The sequence below is a fragment of the Dipodomys merriami genome, unplaced genomic scaffold, assembly GCF_024711535.1.
Source record: "Dipodomys merriami isolate MVZ:Mamm:240054 unplaced genomic scaffold, mDipMer1.0.p SCAF_488, whole genome shotgun sequence".
Taxonomy (NCBI): domain Eukaryota; kingdom Metazoa; phylum Chordata; class Mammalia; order Rodentia; family Heteromyidae; genus Dipodomys; species Dipodomys merriami.
Genome location: NW_027206055.1, coordinates 131073 through 154888, shown reverse-complemented (window position 1 = coordinate 154888; position 23816 = coordinate 131073). Strand labels below are relative to the sequence as shown.

At 41.0% G+C, this 23816-nt stretch overlaps 1 protein-coding gene across 49 annotated transcripts in view; it reads left to right on the top strand.

Moving 5' to 3' along the window:
• LOC138809148 (protein FAM114A2-like) overlaps positions 1-23816 on the top strand; it is a 138880-nt gene that overhangs the window by 73840 nt on the left and 41224 nt on the right. For 25 of the 49 annotated variants that reach the window (XR_011366727.1, XR_011366721.1, XR_011366728.1 and 22 more), the window contains one exon: positions 23048-23204. The exons of 14 other annotated variants lie outside the window; for them this stretch is intronic. The gene's annotated coding sequence lies outside the window, so the exon portion shown is untranslated. 10 more of the 49 variants (XM_069995610.1, XM_069995596.1, XM_069995594.1 and 7 more) reach the window with 8 other exon arrangements.

Genomic DNA, 23816 nt, shown 5'->3' with positions numbered 1-23816 from the left:
GGAAAGTAGATAATGATGGAGAAGATGTGTCTGCATCCAGGAAAAAGTAGAGGCGAGAGCCTAGGTCAAGGTGGCAGAAGTGATTTAAGTCCTGTGTTATCTTAGTAGGTAGGTTTGCTCATGATTTTCTACCCCCCTCATGAGTCTGTGCTGCTGTAAGCGTGGCTAAAGCAGATTTGGTTATTTCTGTCCTCAGAGACCATTATCTTGAAGGCACTCTCAGTTCCAGATGGAGAATACTTGACCCTGATTGTTTTAGTCAGATCCAGAGTAACCTGTAAAACTTTTTGTAAGGGTAATGACTCTTAATGTTGTTGTGTACCAATTACTTTTTGACTATAAAAATGGGAAAGATTCTGTTGCCACGTGCTGCCTCCCTGTGGAGTTCTCTTGCTGAGATTCTGAACTAGGCAACTCAATCTTCAGGTGTTCATCACAGCTGGAGAGGGCCCTGGTGGAGAGGGGGTAACGATACAACCCAATGATGGAAGCTCCTGAGCCACCCTTGGGAGAGGAAAGGGATTTCTGGGAAGGCTGAGAGTTTGGTTCTGGAGAAGAATCAAGAGTTCTTGTATTATTGCCTGGATTGGCCTCACATTATGATCCTTCTACTTTCATCACCCGGGTAGTTGGGAATATAGAACTATTGAATGTGACCCCAAAGATTGATATAGGAGACTAGAGCAGCACTGAGGAAATGTTTTCTTCCTCTCTAGACCTGGCAGATCCCAGAGAAGGAGGGAGCATATGACCCTGATATCTAGAGAGTCCTCAGTGAGCCACATCTGTACGAAGGTCTCCTCTGAGATGGCTCTCTCTCCCTTTAGACTACATATTAAATGCAACAGACTTGTCCCAGGCCCAGTCGCCACTCCTCCCAGGGGGAGTGGGCATGTCCTCTGCTCTTGGAAAAGTTGATGGCAAAGTGTGGCATCTTAGACATTTACCAAGATGAGGTAAAATATAGGAGGACCTGACCTTCTCCCTTTTCCTTCCATGGTATCATTTCTCACCAGTCATTATCTTAGAAAGCCTGGAGACTGTTATTCATTTAAAATTTTTCTGCCCAAGATATATTTTTGGATATGCATTTCATCTAGAGATGTTTGACCTTGGTCCTGGATGAAGGGTTATCCACTCTGGCACCTTGGTATCTTTGCTGAGACAGTTGTTTGAGCCTTTCAGGCACTCAGCATATGGTTCTGAGTCTTTCAAGTAGGCATTTCAGACTGAACGCACGTAGACTGCTGTCAACTGCCCTGAATTTTCCAGTTGTGATACCTTGGAGCCTCCAGAGGGGACTGCCCCAGGCTGATAGCTTGGGACTTTTTATGTATGGTCAGGAACAACGTGGTTCTATGAGCAGGCCAGGCCTCTGTCTGGACACTTGCAGAGACATTTGAGTGTCCCATTAACAATGTCATCTGGTTGGCTCAATGACTGCATGTGAGAAGGTTGGGAGCAGTGTTATTCTTGGGGTTGGAAAGCTGCTTTTTATGGTATTACGGTTTCCATGGATTAATTTTTGAGGGCATTTTTCATGTTTAAATGAAGACGGGCACAGGAGAAAAATCATTCAGGTTATCAGATAAGTGTGTATTCTCTGAGTGTGAGGAGGTGCCTTCAGGGCCATCTTTAATTTCTGTGATGAAGGGCACCTTTAGCTCTGAACATAGGGCCTCCCATCCCTTCTTATATTCTCAGCTTAGCAGCAATCACATGAGTTGATCATCATCCTAATGGGTGAATCGGAGTGCTGTGTCTAATGTAGGTACAGAGAGAAGCAGTTGGTCCTTCAGTCTAACACTTTCCTTGTGGAAGGTCACATGATTGGATATGTTTCTGAACACTAATGTGTCCACTGTTTCTCTCAGCTTTTCTAGACCATTTTGCTGCCAGTCCTTGGCGTGAGCTACCATGACAACATCTGAAGAGGGGATACAGCTCCTGTTGTCACCATCTGCTTAGGTCAGGGTGACATTTTGAGAGGCTTCTTACATCTTGAACTTTACCAATGACCATCCAGTAATAGAGATGTATTCTGCATGAGTTTACCCTGCTCACACATCACTTTCTACCGCTAGGACCCTTGGCCTTTGATTCTACATAGAGAATCTGATCACGGAGCAGTTACATGCACTATTTTCTGAGTGTGTATATATAACATTGGCATCTACTCCAGGGAGTTCAAGGGATTTCTGAGCATGTTCTCCACAAAGCAGGAAAAACTGCAACCAAGGGATGAGATGAATTCCTCGATGACTTTCGCCATTTCTATTCAGGCAGAGGTACCCATCTGCTACAGGGGAATGGTTTGGAGGTGGTTGTGGACTAGGTTGGAATTCTACCTGAACTTTCAGATTTATGCCTGTTTTTTCTTCCCTCTCCTGTGAAATGATCTCCTGCAGCCTGATACAGCATATGTGCAGACTTGCTGAGGCAGAATCGCTCAGATACCGGAGAAGAGTTGGCATGAGCTGGGGGAAGGGGAAGCATGAGGGTTTGTTCAGTGTGGATTCTCAACTAAAATGACAGAGGTCCCATAGCTTTCACAGCAGTGTTCTAGAGAACAGGCAGGGACGAGTTTAAACTGTGTGTTCTACCTTCCTGGCTGTGATGGGCTTCACATCAAGGCAAGTTGGAGTGTACAGAAGGGCCTAGGGAGGTGGCAAGGCTTTGTTTATGGCTTTGTTGGCTTGAACCCCTTGGCTGTGTGTGCTGAGGATCCAAGCTTGCTAATGAAATAGATTGTATCTGCTGGAAACCTCCATTTCCCTGTAAAATTCTTGTCTGAGTTCCCTCCTTTTGCACTCTTATGTGGGTCTGAGCTTCACAGGGACTTCTCTGGGTGAAGGCACGGGGTTTGTAAGCTTCTCCCAGCTTCCTAGCTCTACTGATCAATGTACCTGGGTGCCTGAGTTACACCAGCCCACTCATGCGCAGTCTAGCAGATAACGCTGTCCCTCTGCTGACAGGCAGTGCCATGGAACACACGAACATTTCTCGATCTCACAAGTCCCATGTTCATGACATTTCTTTTTTTAATTTATTTTGTGAACATACTGTACAGAGGGGTTACAATTACATGGGCAGGATAATGCCAAATCACTGGTGAGCGGTTGTGCATGTATGTACACACATTCACACTAAGGCATGTACATAGTGTCAGATTTGACTGGTTATGTACTATATATTATAGTACCCAAGTGAAAGAAGACTTGGAGATTCCTTGGAAACATCTTCTGTTGGTTTGTGTATTTTTCTTGCTGGTGGCAATCAAATTCAGAATTTCATGCAAACTAGGCATACTATCACGAGCCATAACTGGAGTTATTTTGTCTTCTATTTATTTTAATTTTGGGGGCTGATTCTGGGACTTGAACTCTGGGTCTGGGCACTGACCCTAAGCATTTTTGCTTAAGGTTACTACTATACCACTAAAGCTACAGCTGTATTTCCAACTAATTGGAGATAAGCCACATAAATTTTTCTCCCTTGGGTCAGTTTTGAACCCCTCTGTACACCATTTTTACAATAAAAAACATGAAAAAACCATTATCCTGGAGTACTTTAAGTTCAAATTTCCTAAGTGGTCTGTAAATTAAGACAAATTTTGAGTGGGAAGAAGGTCTCAGAAACATTTATTTGTGTGTGTTTTGCATTATTTCCCAAGTATACATAAGTTAACAGTAGGAGAAACAATAAGAATAATTGGAGAAAAAGAAGTTCTATGTTTAAGTATAATGGTTCAATACAGAATAGAAGACTCTGCAAATAAGACAATTTTGAAATAATAAAGCCAAGGCCAGTAGGTAGATCTATGGGTGTGATATAGAGAAAGCATTACTACTAAGTGGAATATGAAGGATGAGGCCACTCTGTTTCTTCTACTAGTTCTAAATCATGACAGCTAATCATGGAATTTTGTGAAAAGTAGAAGGGAGGAATAATTCTAGTTCCAAAGCAATTCGGATATAAGAGCATGGAATTAACTGGAAATAATGCCATGTTGAGAGAGCAGGAATTATACTAGCAATGAATTGGTGGATAAGATCACATTTCTTTTTTTCTTTTCCTTTCTTTCCTTTTATTGTTTTTTTGATGTTTGTGGGCCTGGGCACTCTCCCTCTACTCTTCAGCTCGAGGCTAGCATTCTACCACTTGATTGGAGATAAGTTCTTCAGAAACTTTCCTACTTGTGCTGGATTGAACTGCAATCCTCAGATCTCAGCCTCCTGAGTAGCCAGGATTATAGGCGTGAGTCATTGGCACCCCTCTTAAGATCCCATTTCTAACAGTGTACACTCAAGGTGTGTAATGTGTATGTTCATCTATCTTTATATGTATTATTGAGTTAAAAATCTGGGCTATAGCTTAGACTTTACACTCACAAAAATGTAACTAGTTTAAAATCTGATACTCTTGGAAAGATGAAACCTAAGAATGTAAAGGAGTTTGGGAAGTTCAGTTTGCATCCAGCCTGGGCAGAACAGTCTTTGAGACACTACCTATAATTAACCAGCCAAAAGTTGCATTGGAGAAATGGCTCAAGTGATGGAATACTAGTTATGAGCAAGACTGTTGAATAAGAGCTTGAGGTTTTGGCATACATACATAAAAGCATGCACATAAACAGAGGCACTTATATGTGCAAACACATATATATGAAACAACTCTCAGAATGTGTAGAAAAGTTAGAAAGTAATAGAAAATATGTCCTGAGTAAAACTAGAACAAGTGATAATTTTTTAATATTAGAAAGCCCTCAAGTGAACTTTCCCAGAAAAGCTTGAGAATATTACAAAGTTACGGAACAGAGATAGTAAGAAAATCAAGTAATCATTATTAAAGGAATCAGATCCATGGAGGAATGAAACAGAGACCCCTGCAGGTGCATCTGAAAATGTTCATATCCTGTGTCAAATGTTAGAACGTTTTTGAAAATTGTACATAAACAGTCTGAGCAGTCAGTCTAGTGAATAAGATCATTGGAGAAATTCAGAATTGCTAGCCTGTTTCTAGATTAAATAAACCAACAAAATATGGCAGAGCAATGTGATACAAACCTGGGATTCTAGCACTCAAATTAAGATAGGAGATTAGAGAGTGGAATTATATAACGATACTTTCCCTCAACCAGGTAGTATAATTTTGCCTCAATAAAACAATCCAAAGAACAAGAAAGGAATACAAAGTTGGAAGTTTGGGTTAATTATGTCATTATGTTTTGAGAATTCAAGTTTCCTATATACAACTCATACATAATCCTCACCTGTGTTTTAAATGCTGTCTTCATTACAGAACATTCCTCGATAGAAAATAGCTCATGATTCCCAACCAAATATTTGAAAAAGTAAGCATCATTCTGTTGGATTACAAAGAAATTATGAAGGAATACAAAAGCTTAAGCCTGGAGAAATAGCAAAGTTCATCTCATGTAGGACTTTGTAGACCTGGCTAAATTAGAATTTAGATTTAAAATAAGTAGTTTTTGCTTGTAATTTCATATTCTATAGGATACTACAAAATTGTTTTCAAGTAGAAGATTTAATTTAGAAATTCACAAATGATTCTGGCATTCTATTTGCCTAGAATATTCTTTCAAGTGAGGTATAATTAAAACTTAGTTAATAGATAATTCCATTAATTCATGTATAGCATGATAATGTGAAAAATCTAGCAAGAGTTGCTAACAAATGGATACTATTGATTTATAAATTTAGAAAAAGAGCAATTTTTTGAGACTTTGGTGTAACATGGTATGAAGAGAATAATTGTGTCATCCTTTTTCTTCTACCTATACATAGCACAGGAAGAAATTTCCTTAATTACATACGTCTGTATACAATGAGTAAAAAGCTAGGTTTGAGGTGTGTTTTTATTTCGTTTTTGTTGTTTGGTTTGTACTAAAGCTTTAGCTCTGGGCCTGGGCACTGTCCCTGAGACTGTTTTTGCTCAAGGCTACTGCTCTACCACTTGAACCTCAGTGCCAATTTTGTCTGGCTTTTCTTTAGCAGTTTATTGGAGATAAGAATCTAAGAAAACTTTCTGCCTGAGTGGGCTTTGAACCATAATCTTCAGATCTTAATATTCAGATATTCAGATCTCCTGAATATCTATGATACATAAAATAATAATATATAATAACATAAAAATAAATAATACTTGCAAGTGTTCTGATCTCAAGAATACCGCTGGAGGGAAATGTTGCAGCAAAGTTTAGTGTAGTGTTCTTTACACAACTGGGAGTGTATCACAGCAGAAGTGCAGTATATTTTCACAGTAGTGATAAGCTAGTCATGATATAAATTTAGGGAATTTTAAGGTGCACCTTACAAGTTGTAAACTGTTGGGCATAAAAACTTGGGATTTTTGTCATAGAAATAATAGCTTACTCTGATGAACAAATGTTAACTCTTCAGGAATTAATTGTTATAGATAGGTCATAGTTTTATCTTCTACCAGAAAATGGCTATTTTATCTGTTGACTTTTAAATGTGTAACATCCCATTGGAAACTGCATCTATTGCAGAATTAAATAAAGTGCAAACAGATACTGTTTTAAATGTCTCTGGTATAGCATGTTCAGAATTTGAAAATGAGTATTTAGTAGTCATAGGAATTTTAAAGAACATATATATTCTGTCCTCTTTACAATTATTCAGTTTTATAAGTTAGGAGTTTCCATAGAATTGAACATTTTCGGGTTAGTATGAGATAATATTAAAATAATGTTTTGTTCCAAAATAATGGCAAGTATATTGTGAAAATATTGTATAGTTTGATAACCTTCAAGTTGATGACCCTTTGATAAAAAAAGGGGTAATAGAATAATATTTACCATACCAACACATTGAAATTATATTTTTTGTAGCTTATTTTTCAATTTAATTTTATTGTCAAGGTGATATATAGAAGGGGTTGCAGTAATTGTAAGGTAGTGAGTACATAACAAGTCAAACTTTTTACCCCCCCTCACTTTCCTCAGTTTTCCTTGACCTCAATACCCCTCACAAGTTGTAATGTATATTTCAAACATGTTGTGTTGTGTGCATTGCTACTGCATTAGTTTGCCATTTGTCCTTTGTCTCACCATTTTATTATTCCACTTCCCTTGCCACATTAAGATAAATGTATATACAATGACACATGATACTGAAATCAAATATAGCAGGGGACAAAACATAGGGGAAAACACAAAAGAAAAAAGAAACCACATAGTACATTAAAAACAACAACCACAAAGAAAAACCTCTGTTTTCATATGTAGGACTTCATTTTGCTCAGCATCATCTTATACATAGCTATTGAGCCATTCTGTTCAACTTCTAGGACTATCCTAGATATTCCCTACTTATTACAAATTAGGGAAACCATGGAATCTTTCTTTGTGTCTTGTTTATTTTACTTAGTAGGATTTTTCCAAGTCATTCCAATTCCTTATGAATTGTAAGCATAGAATTCTACTGTGTTTGAATATACCACATTTTGTCAATTCATTCATCTACTGAGGAGCATATTGGTTTAAAACATGATTGCATGTAAGTATCATTTAGAGTCATTCTAAAATGACAGATGCCACCTCCTCAGACATTCTAAAATCACGATTTCTATGTAAGATAAGATTTCATGGTGGTACATGTGTTGGGGATATCTGGATGAGTCTAATGTATATCTTGCACTGAATTAGGCAGGAAGATATCCAATATCATATGGGATATGTCTCTTTAAATAAAAATTATGTAAGTGGAAGGGCAAAAGATGGGGAAGAGAAGAAAATAACTGACAGCAGATAGATCATTGTCCCAAGTTAGAGTATAAAAAGACATAATCTATAATTTCCCAGTTAAAGAGAGACCAATATAATACATCCCAATTAATTTAGGTACATGCAAAATATTTACTTGGCTTTTTCCTACTGTAATGCTCCAAAATAAATGAAGACTTATAAGAAAAATTATGTGATTTCCACTACTTCAACCTGAACACTAAATGTAATGAGCCCTCTTTTTCTCACTTTTCACGTGGAAAATAGTCCCAAAGTTGATGATGTTGTGGCTGATTAGAGTCAGAGCGAGGGGCTTCTACTTGTACAATTATCCCAGAATAGTTTAAAGCAGTGTTTCCCCCAAAGATATCCAACTACATTTTCTGAAGCTATACTTTGAACACACCCTCACACCTGAGCACATAATTTGAAATCAGACTTCTGCATTTCCTTGGCACATTCTACTTTGTGCTTTTGTCTTTTTTGCACATTCCTTTTGAGTTCATAGTTGCTCTATTTCCATTTCATCTTTACAAACTGCTAAGAACATTGTTTAACTACCACTACTTGTTTGCACACGCCCAGTCTATGTATGAAGGTACTTTGTCCATGTTAAGCAATAGGGCAGTACTCACTCTCTGAGGAGAAAAGTTGCACAGTATAACCCTACGCCCACAGTAGAGGATGTCGAATTTAAAGCATTTTGAGATGAACAGTGATATTAGAATTGAAAGGCTCCTTAGGGACATTTTCTTGGAGCTCATTAGTTTTCCCAGGAGAAATATAAATATCCACAAAATCTGGACAAATTAGTAAGCATCTGAATTTACACTAGATCCTAGATGTTGTGTTAATACAAGTTACCATTGTATTATTGTTATATCATCATCCTTCCCTACTTGAAAATGGGTATGAGAAAATGAAAGAAAGGCACTAAAGCAAAATGTCTTATCTTTTTAGGCATTTAATCCTAGTGGTGAGGGTAATATCTGAACTCTTCCATTCAATAAAAGCTTGAAGTTTATAAGAGCACTTGAATTTGTGGTAGGTTGATTGATAGGGTTATTTCAACATAGAAATATCCCTAATAAGAACTAGAGTTTAAAATACACTATATGGCAGTTATGATGTTTCAATGGCTATTGAGGAATTTTCTATTCTAAAGAAGAATAAATTCAGAGAATCTTCAATCACATCAGTAAAGCTGTATGTTCAACCTAATACTTAGTGTTACTTGTCCGACATTTATTATGAATAGGCTGATAAGATATCCAAACATATCTAAAGATATTTCAATAATATCCCAAACTGATGTGGATACATGGGCCAAGAATTGGAACTGTAGGACAAGTTAGGTTTGTCTGAGTTATAGTTCAATGTATAAACTCCTGGCTAAACAAAGGCTTCAAAAATATTCAAAAACAATGGGGCTGGGAAGGTGGCTCAGTGGTAGAGTCCTTACCTTGCATGCATGAGGCCCTGGGTTCAATTCCCCAGCACCACATATGCCAAAAGAAAAAAAGCCAGAAGTGGTGTTATGGCCCAAGTGGTAGAGCACTAGCCTTGAGCTGAAGAGGTGAAGGACAGCGCCCAGGCCCAGAGTTCAGGCCCCACGACCAGACCTCCCCCCAAAAATATTCAAAAACGAACTTTACAAACTTTAGGGGGGGGGATATGAGAAGGGATGGCAAGGGGAAACAAAGGAGGAGGCAACATTGCTTGATAAGAAATGTACTCCTTATCTTTCCCATGTAATTGTAACTGTACAGCATTTTCACAATTAAAAATTTATACAGAATACCGCTAAGTAAAGTTCAGAACAATTGTATCTGTATAATTCTTTTTTGTTGTTGTTCTTTTTGGTAGTGTTGGGTGTATCCGTTGGAAAAGAACAGGCCTAAACAGTGCCTTCCACATTCTGTAAGCTACCAAAAAGGCACCATAATTGACATGAGGGATGCTTCTTTTTTTTCTTTTTCATTCCTTTTTATTGTGAAAATACTGTACAGAGGGGTTACAATTACATGAGCAAGATAATGAGTACATTTCTTTTTTATTGTGAAAATACTGTACAGAGGGCTTACAATTACACGGGCAAGATAATGAGTACATTTCTTATCAAGAATTGTAGCCTACTCCTTTGTTTCTGCTTCCCATCCTATCATGGCCCCTGTATAATTCTTCTAAGATCAGGATGAAAGTGTTTGTTCCCAACATTTAAAATCAACAGGATATGTTGAACTCATGGATCCAGAATTTTATGGCTTCACATTCATATTTCAAAAATTTTATCAATATGACTTCACCAAAACACTGTTCTTATTGAACTTCTCTATGTCCTCTTACTTTTCAAATCCAGGTGGCATATTTCCTTGAATATCTTCCTGCAAATTCTTTCCTTCCTTTACTTCTGAAAATCTTTTATTACTTTTTTGTTTCCTTATTTATTGCTTTCTTCCAATCTTGTCCACACTGTTGCTCACATTGCTCACACTTGTGTCTGAATTTCCTTTTTCTCTTCCCTTCAATAAGACCCCCAATTTTATTATTGTTTTTCATATTCCTGGCTGTAGACATTTTGATGATGTCTAAACAGACCTATTTTGTATCTGTTTAATATAAATTTTAGAAATATCAGAGAGTTTTTTCCCTAAATCAATTATTTCCACCTGTGGTCCTTATCGCTAAAAATATCACTAATATAGCTGCCAGCTATATTAGTGATATATATATGTATATATATACATATATATATATATATTTGTATATTGTGGAAGCACTTTAGATTTCTTCTTACCACTCTGCCTCTGCCCATTAGATAAGATGAATTATCAAAATTTTCTCAGTAAAGTGTTTTCCTTTTCAATCACAACATTGTCATTATCAGGGTACACTGTGGTCATCATCATCTTCACCAAAATTATTATTAGCATCGTAAGTGCTAACTTTTGAAAGTCTGATATGTATCTATGATTTTTGGTTATGAATCTATGAATCTATGTTTTTGGTTAATAATTTTATTTATTTAATTTATTTATTTTTTTTGTTGGTCGTGGGGCTTGAACTCTGGGCCTGGGTGTTGTCCCTTAGCTCTTCAGCTCAAGGCGAGCGCTCTACCACTTGAGCTACAGTGCCACTTCTGGGCTGGCTTTGAACCGTGATCCTCAGATCTCAGCCTCCTGAGTAGCTAGGATTACAGGCGTAAGCCACCAGCGCCCTGGTTAATAATTTTAATGTTACCACTGTGGTTGAATCCATATTAAAATTTTGAGCAAATAAACAAAAAATGAAACCATAAGAAGTAGTTTGACTATGTGCATAAGACAAATTATGGAATAGATTTTTGAAGTATTGCAAATTCCTAACCAGTATGATATAACTTCCTCTCTCCCCTCCACTTCACACAAATTTTTAAGTTTGAACAGAATTATTTCATGTAATATAATATAAATGTTACTACAATATCATGTGTATATTTTAAATTTCCTTGAAAGTAATAAACTACATTCTATTGAAATATTAGTGATTTATTGCTAGGAAAATTTTGGAAAAGTAGACTATATCTTTGGAAAGATAAAGTCAAAAATAGTAGCATAAAAGTTATAAAGAAGTCTGTCTTCAGAAATATGTATATATATATATATATTATGTATAGAAAGATATACATTTTTAGAGATTATTTGTCATCAGAAATATATACATATATCAAAATATATGTGTAGAACATTGTACATTATAGTGAAACAAAAATCTTAAAACATAATTAAAATTTACAAAATACATCAAACAAAGTGCCAGTGACTCATGCCTATTATTCCAGCTATTCTGGGTAATGAGATCTTAGAATTGTGTTCAAAAATAGCCCAGAGAGAAAAGTACTTGTTAGGGACTGGGAAGGTGGCTCAGTGGTAGAGCACTTGCCTTGCTAGCCTGAGGCCCTGGGTTTGATTTCTCAGCACCACATAAGCAGAAAGAAAAAAGCCGGAAGTGGCACTGTGCCTCAAGATATAGAGTGCTGGCTTTGAGCATAAAAATGCTTAGGGACAATACCCAGACTTTGCAAACTACAACAACAAAATATATCACATTAATTTCACAAAAGCATCTTTTAACTGCTGTGAACGTTTTTTTTTGGGTCTGATCATGGGGCCTGAACTCTGGGCCTGGGCACTGTCTCTCAGCTCTTCAGCTCAAGCAGTATGGAGGTTCCTCAAAAGACTTCACATAGACCTCCCCTATGACCCAGCAATCCCACTTTTGGGCATTTACCCAAATGTTTACAAACAAGACCACACTAAAGCTACCAGCACAACTATGTTTATTGCAGCATTATTTACCATAGCTAAGATATGGAACCAACCCAGATGCCCCTCAGTAGATGAATGGATCAAGAAAATGTGGTATATATACACAATGGAATTCTATGCCTCCATCAGAAAGAATGACATTGCCCCATTTGTTAGGAAATGGAAAGGTTTGGAAAAAATTATATTAAGTGAAGTAAGCCAGGCCCAAAGAAGCATAGGTCCCATGGTTTCCCTTATTTGCAATATCTAGTATAGGTATGAGTCAAGCGGAAAAGGTCAGATAATGTGATGTTAGGAAAATGAACCCTTAAATATGTATTTTAATGTTTTCGTTTCTTTCATGCATGTGTTTTTAACGCATTTATAAGATTATTTCTTTGTTGCTTTGTATGTCCCTCCCCCACAGTGTAACCCCCGCTTTCACTATATTTGATGTAAGTATAACATGTGGAGGAGATGGGGACAAACAAGTCGTTTAAGGATTCAGGTGGACCTGTTGCAACAATGAGAAGTACAAAATGTCATGTCAAAACCAGCTTTACAATGTCGGTGTGTGGGGGGGAGGGGGGTAAAATTGGGTGGGGGGAGGGGGGAGGCGGGGAAGGGAAGTGAAGGGTAAACAAAGGAGGAGGCTGCAATGCTTGGTAAGAAATGTATGCATTATCCTGCCCATGTAATTGTAGCCCCCCTGTACAGTATGTTCTCAAATAAAATAAAATACAATTAAAAAAAAAACAAAACAGATATACATTAAAAACTTTTGAACTCAAATGACCATTTTTTGTTAATGCAAGAATTAATCACCAGTACTGTACCAAGAAGCTAGACTTAACACCTATATGCCTTTTTTTGGTGGGGGGTGTCTGGTTGTGGGCCTGAACTCTGGGCCTGGGCGGTGTCTCTCAGCTCTTCATCTCAAGGCTAGCACTGTACCACTTGAGCCACAGTGCCTCTTCTGGTTGTTTCTTTTCTGCTTATGTGGTGCTAAAGAACTGAGCCCGGGCCTCATGCATGCAAGGCAAGTGCTCTACCACTGACCCACCTTCCCAGCCCACCTATATGCCTTTTAAAAAAACATATCCAATTGCAGAGTATCAATGAAAGCAAATCATATACTGATAAATTTTCTAACCATATTTTTAAGGCTTTTTCAAAGTTAATACATCCAAGTGGCAGTTTTAGGAATACCAATCAGATCATGACATCACTCATTTTTACCATTATGTTTCCTGTGTCTGTCTGCAAGAGAAAGGGACAGGACAAAGATTGGCCACACAGCCCCTCCTAAGGAATGTGCATGCACCCAACTCTTCAGGGTTAGTTGAACTGCCTTTGTGCCAGCTTGCCCTCTTCTACCATGCGTGGACTCCCCCCAGGGCCTGTCCCACCCTGCATGACTGGCTGAGCTGCACGTCTGCCTCTACATCCCTCACCTCAAAAGACAGGTCTTCTATTAGAGTCTAAGTTTTTCCCTTTTTTTTTCTTGGTTCTTGAATGAAATAGTTTTAGACAGAACAGGTAAAATCTTTGACAGTGTTAAATAAACCTTTATATTTAAATTTCTAATAGTATCCCCAAGTTTTAGCAGAGGGAACTAAATCCCAAACAGCCAATGCCTTTTTGTTGAGTCAGATAACTTGATTGCAGTGTAAACAACCTTTGCATTTTAAAATACCGAATTTTAAAATACAGATTTTGATTTGTAAATTAAAGAATTCTTAGAAAGTTTAACTAAACTTCCTGTTTAAAACAATACAATAATCCTTTAAGATATTTGGCATACAAATCTGATGACCTTCCTTAGAGTTTCAACTTTTTTTAACAGCATGCTGATTTTCATCTTGAACATGTTCCAACATACTCATACAAAACTTAAAGTGCACAAAAATGAAAATCAGTCCAGAATCTTGATCTAAGATTTAAGATTTGTAAAACAAAGTGCCTTTGCTGAGCTTCATTTACCCAGGGCTTGCTTGTTTAGCAATGCATTTTACCAATTGGCCTTGTGAATACCTTCAGTTGGAGGAAGGCTAGGTGGGAGTCACCTGAAACTGAACTGGCCTATCTTTTATCCAATTTTGTTTTTAGACAAGAGCATTTTACAATTTTTTTAACTGTTCGGACAAGCCAAATGTCCAAACGAGGCTCAAACTGTCTATGCCCTCACCTCCGGCTGCCTCTGCAGGAAAATGCAGCCTGAAGCTTGTAAGGGCTTGTGACCTCCCATGCCCACCTCTTCACTGCTGCAACACAGACAAAACAGAGCAGGTCTATGACCAAGCCCAGACAGAGCTGGAACTTTTATTCCCCCAGAGATGTCCAAATGAACAAAAAGAACAGATTCTAATAACTTGAATAATTGTCTGGGGTTTTTTTTTTTTTCAGAGAATGGTGAGCTCTGGCATTTAGGGGACCTGTTTTGGTGACTGAGAGCCCCCAAATAACTCTGAACCTAGAAGAGAGGTGTTAGTTTAGAGGAACTCTCCTGCAGCCATTTTACATTAAGGGAGGGCCAATCTACCTGGCAGAGAGTGCAGAGATGACCTTGGGTAACAGTACTCATATGCCCTGGCTTTTTCCTGAAAATAAGAAAAGGGATCTAAAAGCATTTCCAAAAGTGATGGATAAAGAAGTTTGGTGCATTTCTACAAAAAGCAAGATATCAGTGATCTCAGAATTAGCTTAAAAAGAAGTTGTTTCTTACTTTTCCTGCTTGGGCCAAATAAGCTTTCCCCTTGGAATTTTATCAGCACCAGAGTGGAGACCTAAGTTTGAGAGGAGATTCTCCACCTCATCCCAAGGTTTCTCCAACATCTGAGGTTGGGGTTGGAGACATAGGTTTAACAGGAGATTCTCCATCTCATCCCTTTCTCCATGCTTGTGGTTCTCAGACATTTAGACAGAAATGTCAACTAAAACAGACAGAGATAGGTGGCTACACAAACCAAATGGTCAGACAGAACAAGTAAGACAACCCAAGTGAGGCCAGACTCCAGGTTAAGAACCCTAATCTGCCTCCACTGGGGAGAGGAGCATCCCAAACTCTTCTGTGGCTGGGAGTTCTGCTGCATCCCACCTCCCCTTCTGCCCCTTCCACTATACCTGGCCAGGCTTTTCAACTTACCTCTAGAGGCTTTTGAGTTCTAAGTTCCTGCTAGGAACTTCTCTCCACAGCTGTCCCCTAGGGAGTGGCTCTTCTGACACCAGTCCAAAGTCTCTGAGCTCAAGGCCCGGGGTCCTGGATCTCACTTGGGCCTACATCTATTATATCCTGGATCCAAAAGAGACTTCACGAAACCCAGATAAAAGTGCTAGGAACTTTATTATTTTTTTAATATGGGGGGGGGGTTGGCAGGGGCGGCTAGCTCGGCCTGCCCAGGACACCGCGCTGGGTGGCCACACTTCCCAGGATGAAGCCCATGGCCAGGTCGAAGGAGCCGCGCAGCTGCTCCACGTGCTGGTTCTGGGTCAGCAGCTGGTCTTGCAGCGGGCCCAGCATGCCCACGATGTCGCCCAGGCGCGTCAGCATCTGCGGCAAGGCAGCATTCAGCAAAGGCATGGTAGGCTGCAAGAGGTTGTTGGGGGCCGAGGGCGGCGCGGCACCTGCGGGAGGGAGCGCGGAGTCGATGGGGGCGGGGGCTCTGCAGGCCTCTGACCCTCCGGACCCGGCCGCCCCTTCCAGCCTCCTGCCCCATCGCCTTTCCCCTCCCCGCCCCTGCTGTCCCTTCCCCTCTCCCGCCCTGCCGCCTGCCTACCTGGCTCTTCCGGGGCCGGGGCCGGCGCGGGCGCAGAGGGCGCCGGGTGGCAGCGGCAGTGGGCGCACCTGTCCTGCTGATCGTTGCCCAGCAGCCCCATGAGCTCGCGGATCTTCGCTTCGAAGGGCCCGGGGGGCTTGCCGCTTCGGATTTTGCTTTTTAGGTACATGTAGCGGCGGCCACATTGCGCAGGTGTCCTTCGCACCTGTCGCAGGGCGAGCGCAGCTGACACTTGGCGGTAGGTGGGCAGTGTGTGACACACAGCCGGCCGCAGCATCTCGGCCAACAGCAGCTCTGTCTCCCAGGTGCTCCAGGGCTTGTGCTGCGCCGAGCCCGGGGACACAGGCACGCCGGGCCTGAGGGGCGAGCAGCGCCGGGTCCCCGGCGCGTCCTCGGCCAGTGGCAGCTGCTCGGCCACCAAGTCGGTCCGCGAAGGCGGCGCAAGTGGCGGTCGCCGCCGGGGCCGGAGCAGCATCCCTGCGGGCTGCGTGGGCTCCGGGGTTGGGGTGGCACCCGGGGGCCTGCAGGGGCGGGGGTTGCGCTGGCCTAGAGGCTGGGAGACCCGGGGCGGCTGCGACATCTGGGCTGCCCGCATGCGCTCTGCCTAGGTAGGTCAATCACCGGGAAAGTAGGAACAGCCTTGAGCTCAGGGTAGGATGCGTTTTTATAGGGGTAGGTTAGATAGAGTTATATATACAAGCCATGCAAGGCAGGTTTGGCCTATTTTTCATTGGTTACAGGTAGAACCTTTAAATTAATTTGTTCTTTGCGCTCTGCCGAGCTAGGAACTTTATTACCACCACATGGGACCACTTCCTACCACCGGGAAAGTAGGAACAGCCTTGAGCTCAGGGTAGGATGTGTTTTTATAGGGGTAGGTTAGATAGAGTTATACATACAAGCCATGCAAAGCAGGTTTGGCCTATTTTTCATTGGTTACAGTTATATGACCTTTAAATTAATTTGTTCTTTATGGTAATATCATATGTAATCATTTGTAATAGGTCACTCATAGTGGGACCACTCAGCTGTGGTCTTCAATTGGCGGGCTTAAGGCCTTGTTACCAAGGCAAGCAAGCAAGGTTATAGAAGCAAAACTTCGCAGAAACATAGCCTTGACTCACAGAAGCATAGGCAAAACATAATCTTGACTTGGTCAGCATGATCAATACTATCAAAGCTATTGACACTACTTTAGAAATTATTTTTATTATAAGCTCCTAACTGCTCTTTAATGCACCTGGTGATAAGCCTCGGTTGTCAATAGCCATTTGCAAAGCTGCCAGTTTGGTAAAATTGAGTAAGGGAGCGATGTTCTTTTGCTTTTTTATCAAGGATGGGGAAAGGACAAAAGTTGACTATTGGTCAGCCTTTGTCTGGGGTTTTTCTTTACCAGGAGGTTTTTTCCCTTTATCAATAATTTTGTTTTGTTTTCTGATTTCACAGTTTTGTACCCATGGCTAGTCTTTTCCCAGGGAAAAGGGGGTTCAGGGGAGAGAGTAAATTTCTAAGAGCAGGAGGGACTGAGGCCAGACAACAGAAGAAATTTCTGCCAGTGAATAGTAACTTGGATATTACAGAAAACCAAAGATCTGGTGTTTTAATGCATTAAGCTGTTCACATTGTAATCAAATTATCTGACTTCTCAAAAATGTAAAGGATTATTGCATTATTTTGAAGAAGAACTTTAGTTAATTTTCAAGTTTTTGCTAACACCAAAACTTGATGACTTTTCTTGGGAGTTTAAAACAACTCATTTATGTTTTTACATGATGATGACAGGCAGAAATTTACTGGTAGAACAAACTCCAGAGTTCATTTCACGGGTTTCACAGAGCAAGGGCACCTGGGACTGAGGAATGTCTCTCAAGGCCTTCCACTAAGTGCGGCCATGTGGCCAGTCCCCTGACACAGGAGTCAGGTCATGACAGGAGTCGTCCTGTTCAGGCGAGAATAGGATCTCACTGGGGCATCCAGATGAAGTGGACTCACCCCCTGGACAAAGTCACAGATGCTGACCAGTATCTTAAAAGATAGTTTATTCAATTGACCAGCCAGGGTTAACTCATCTAGGGAATGAGCAGTCCCAAACTCAAATAGCTCAGGGTTTATAAAGGTTAAAAAAATGCATTCTTTTAGAGCAGATTCAAGCAAGGTGGTGTACAGAAGAACTTCGCAGTTATTTTATTTTGCAAGCTCCTAAGTCACAAACATTCCCGAAACAATTAAAACCATAAGTACTCCTGTAACAATTTCTTGACCTAAAGCAACGGGCAGTTCCTAGTTTTGGGGCCAGGTGTTTTGCTTTTTCAAAACTAGTAATTACAGTAGAAGGAACAGCTAGGGGGTAAATAGGCCTAGTTCTTTCCTCATAACTAGTTGTTCCAGTTCAATCCTGCCTTGCATAGTTTGGCCCTATTCTTAATGAATGAAGTTCCTACAAGAATTGTTTAAGGCTGGGTGCCTTAGGAGGCTGAGATCTGAGGATCGTGGTTCAAAGCCAGCCCGGGCAGGAAAGTCCATGATACTCTCATCTCCAATAAACCACTAGAAAACCAGAAGTGGCACTGTGACTCAAGCAGTAGAGCACTTGCCTTGAGCTGAAGAGCTGAGACATAGCGCCCAAGCCCAGAGTTCAGGACCCCTGACCAAAAAATAAATAAATAAAAATAAATAAATAAATAAAAAATAAAGAATCATTTAAGGAAGGAGCTAAGAAAAAGAAAATACAGCTAAGAACAAAAGGGAGCAGCAGAGATTACTAATCTCCATATCTAATAGTTATAAAAAACATTCAAGTTAAAAAAAAAAGATTTCAGCCAGGTGTGGGTGGCTCACAACTGTAATCCTAGCAATTCAGGAGTCTGAGATCTGAGGGTCCTGGTTTGAAGCCAGCCTGGAAAGAAAAGTCTGTGAGGTTCTTTATCTTCAATTAACCTGCAAAAAGCCAGAACTGGAGGTATAGCTCAAATGGTATAGCACTAGCCTCGAGCAGAAAAAGCTTAAGGAGGGGCTAGGAAGGTGGCTCAGTGGTAGTGCGCTTGTCTTGCATGCATGAGGCCCTGGTTCCATTCCTCAGCATCACATAAGTAAAAAAAGAAAAAAGCCGGAAGTGGTGCTGTGGCTCAAGTGGTAGAGTGCTAGCCTTGATCTGAAGAGCTAAGGGACATTTCTCAGGCCCAGAGTTCAGACCCCATGACTGGACCCAAAACAAAAAACAAAAAAAAACTTAGTTCAGTCCCCAGTTGAGTGGGGCTCAGTGTCCCAGCTCTGAGTTCACTCTCCAGTATTGGCACCAAAATAGGAATAATATTAATAATTACTTAAGAAGAAACAGGAAATACTTAGGATGTGTTAGATGTTTGCGTCCTGAAGCTCCCTGTTGAGTTGCCTTGTTTCCCTTGTAGTACTGTTGCAGTGGTGTGTGTGTGTGTGTGTGTGTACACAAGTAACCCTATTAGTTATTTTATTGTAACCATTAGGACCCATGAGCAAGAACTATTATAAGAAAACAGAAGTGTTGAACAATACGCTGTAAGCTACAACAGTAGATGGCCTAGCCAGGTGGGCCCCAGGTATCGTTGATTCTGGACTGTGCACAGTTAACCAATCACAGACAGTATTGGCTCCTTGGTTAAACCCCAGAGAAAAAGCTGCCTTGCTCGGGATGCTGCAAGATAGACTGGCCAAGTGAATATCCTGTGTTGAAACAGGGAGAGGCAAGTCAGTAAGGTGAGGGCTATGCAATGCTCTGAAGGAAATGGGCATAAGTGAGAGTACCTGTCCTAAAGGGGTTTGGGGTATTAGTCTTTCCCCACACCACCATCCTAGAATTGTCCCTCAGCTTTTTGTTTAAGGTTAGCACTCTGCTACTTGAGTCACAGCTCCACTTCTGGCATTTTTGTTGCTTTATTGGAGAAAAGGAGCCTCATTGACTTTTCTGCCTAGGCTGGCTTCACAGCATGGTCCTCAGATCTCAGCATCCTGATTAGGATTACAAGCATGCGCCATGGGCACCCATCTATAATGCTGTTCTTAATGGCAGTGGCAGTCAGACAGGGCCTTCATCCATGTCTTATATAGTCTCATCCTAATAGGTATTGTCCTCAGGTTAGAGTGTAGGGGACTGACTGGAAATCTCAGGCCTGGCCAGAGTGACAATTGAGTGAGTTACATTTCTTGAATTTGGATGCAGGCCACCTGCTTTGCTTCTTGGGTTTCTGCTTTCGAGTGCTCTGCTGGACTATACCTGGGGTCTCTGGTGAGACACCTGGGTGAATGTGGGCACTTTTCAGAATGGCTTAGAAGCAGCTCTTGGTGGCTTTGCAGCTTGGCTTTCATTTCTGGCATGACACTGCATTGGGAAGGCTCTGGATCCAGAGTCAGGCTTAGCTTTGGGCTTAATCTCTGCCACATGCTAGCTCTTTCTTCCATTCCAGATGAGTCACTGTCCATCTTAGGCTGCCCTGTCCTGTCTCCTCCTCATATACCTGTCTCTGACTTGGGGCCAGGGATCTGATGAAGAAATTCTCTTCAGACAAATAGAGATTCCCTGGAAGGAAATTGATCATGTACAGCTGGTTTCTCCACTGGCAGTTGTTCAATTTTATTTCCCTTTCATTTTTCTTCCTCTTCTCAGGGATCACTGCCTCTAAGAACTTGATAGCAACTAGACTTAGATGGTTAAATGTAAATTGGAGCTGGCTTCTGAAACTCCAGGTGAGTTTCTTCAGGCCTGGGAGATTTTTCAGAGCCCTACGCACCTAATGCATTTTAGCCTTTATTTTTATTTTTCACCTATATTTTTCTTCTTGTATTACTTCTAGATGCCTTTTATTTTCCCTTAGGACTCAAGCATAATTTTCGTTGCTTTTAGGTGTAATTATAGAAGGCCCAACTCATTTCAGTGAGAGGAAGATTTATTATTTCACATAATAATAACCACGGTGGGGCTGGGGGTTTAGCCCAGGGGAAGGGTGCCCGCCTGGTGCGTGTGCAAGGCCCTGGGTTCGGTCCTCAGCCCTGGAAAAAAAAAAATAATAATAACCATAGCACAAGGGAGATGGTAGAATTCATTAATTCAGTGGCTCAGTACTGTCTTCTTTTTTTGTCTTTTGTTTTGTCAGCCATGGGGACTGAACTCTGGGCCTGGGCTTTTTCCCTGAGCAACTCGGCTCAAGGCTAGCACTCTACCACTTTAGCCACAGGGCCACTTCTGATTTTCTGGTGGTTTATTGGAGATAAGAGTTTCACAGGTTTTCCTGCCTGGGCTGGCTTTGAACTATGATTCTCAGATCTCAGCTTCCTGAGTAGCTAGGATTACCGGCCTGAGCCACTGGCACCGAGCCTGTCTTCTTATATTTATATTCCTACCATCTTTTGAATTGACCATACTGAGTATATTCTCCACAGGCTAAAGTTCATCATCCCAAGTTGGCTGTTGCAGCACCAGACATCCCATGTAAACACAGAAACCAACAGAATGGATGATGAGACAAAATTGGGATTTGTTTGCAAAGAGGACTGAGAAGTGACCACTGAGGTGGTATCAATCCTTGATGAGAAACATGTACCTTTTCTCTTTTGCTTGACAGGTTAAGAACAAATATCTTGTCATTGCATAATGAGATTACATACTGTTCCCTCAACTATTATTTCCTCATTTTATTTCCTTCTGCTCTCTACACTAGAAGGCCAAACAAGACCACTAGCTATTGTCAGAACTACGTACACCTCATTTGTACCTCCTTGTTCTAGGCAGGCTGAGCCTGTGCCTGAACTACACCCTGCCCATGTGGCCTGCCCTGCAGCTGTAGCATAAGACAAAAACGGCTAGAGTCAACAGTACAAGCAGAGCTTGTTCCCTCCCAAGTATGTATTTTGAAAACAATCTTTTTATTTTTATTGCACGATAAAACAGAAAATATAGCTGGTGCTGTTGGGTCATGCTTGTAATCCTAACTCATCAGCAGGCTGAGATTTTAGGATTAAGATTCAAAGCTAGCTTGGGCGGGAAAGTCTGTGAGTCTCTTCTCTCCAACAAACCATCAAAAAGCCTGAAGTAAAGCAGTGGCTCAAGTGGTAGAGTGCCAGCCTTGAGCGAAACAGCTAAGAGCCAGTGCCCAGGTCTTGAGTTCAGGCCTCAGAACTGGCACTCCCACTCAGGATCCATCCAGGATCCTGCTTTCCCTTGATCTGTCAGCCCTCCTCTGCCTCCTCCAGTCTGTGACATTTCCACTGTCCTTTCTTTAGTATGAGCTTGACACTTTTGAAAAGGGCAGCTACTGATCCTGTGGGAAGCCTCCCAGTGTGACTTGGGTGGGTGTTTTTTTTTTTACTTTGGCTGGTCCTGGGGCTTGAACTCAGGGCCTGGGTGCTCTCCTTGAGCTAGATCTAGGCTATCACTCTACCACTTGGAGCTACAGCACCCACTTCTAGTTTTCTGGTGTTCACTGGAGATATGAATGTCACAGACTTTTCTCTCTGGGCTGGCTTTGGACCAACATCATCAGATCTGAGCCTCCTTATTGGCTAGAATTCCATGGGTGAGCCACTGGAACCCAGCTAGGCATATCTTGGTTTATTTGTTTGTTTATGCCTAATTTTATAACTGAATGAGAAAGCTCAGTTATGTCATATCAATTTCTGATGTCTCATTGCCTGGGTGTATCTTTGGCCATCTACTTAAGGTGATCCTTGTCAGTATTTTTCAGGATGAGGCCACTGTTTCTTACATGGTAATTGGCAAATAATCTGAGTCTATAGTTCAATTGCAAAGAGATTTTCTTCAAAGGGTATCTCTGTGCAGGTTCAGCTTAGGAAACAGATGGTTTGAGATGGACATGGGCCAGGTTGGTATTCCAGCAAGATCTTCTGCCTCATCTCTAAATGGCCCAGCTTGTGAAGTGCCTGTGCTTCATCCTCAAGTTCTGTTTGAGAACCTAGCCTGATGTTAGAGATTTGCCTATAAGCTTTTCTGCAAGATAGTTTCCTTCCAAACTGACATTCACAAAGTGAGTTAGGTTTAATATAAGCAACACAAAATGGAACTGGTATCAAGCAGCATTTATTTAGTGTCTCTGTGTATCTGCTACTATGTTAAATCTAAGGAAGGTGAAAGTCGTAGTCTCTGTCCATGAATCCAGCACCTTTTCTTCAAAGTATGATCCTTTGAGCTCCTGTTCTGACACAATTGTTTAACTACATTGGTTTTACAGTTCTCTTTAAATAGCTTTTCACCTGTGACACTCATCTTCAGTGAAACACCAAAAAGAATCTGGAAGTGGAGCTGTGGTTCAAGTGGCTAGGCCCTAGGCTAGAACAAAAAAGCTCAAGAGCAATGCCCAGGCCCTGGGTTCAAGCCCCAGAAATGAGGTAAGAGGAAATTAGCAGCTACTAGATAAAACAGAAGGTTAAGAGGCCAGAGCTAGAGTGGCTCAAGCCTACGATTATAACTACCTAAGGAAATTGAGTCTGAGGATCCAGATTTGAAGCCAATCCAGGCAGACAAATCGAAGACTTATCTCTAAATAACCAGCCTGGGTTCAATTTCATTACCGGACAGAAACAAAAACAAAAAAGTAAACAAAATTTCTGGGGAAGGTTTATTTAGAATGATGGCTCTACTGAAACCACTGAAGCAGTAGAAAACATAGATTCTCTTTTTTTCTCTCCTGTCTCTCTTTTCCTTGTTCTTTTTTTCTTCTTTCTCTCTGCTCTCTTTCTCTCCTAGCACATGCTAGGCAAGACATCTAACCACTGTGTTTGATACCCAGCCACATGTTTGGATTTTTACATAATCCAATTCTCTCCAGGTGCCGGTGGCTCACGCCTGTAATCCTAGCTACTCAAGAAGCTGAGATCCAAGAATCAGGGTTCAAAGCCAGCCCTGGCAGGAAAACCTGTGAAAGTGAAACTCTTATCTCCAATAAACCACCAGAAAACCGCAAGTGGCGCTGTAGCTCAAATGGTAGAGTGCTAGCCTTG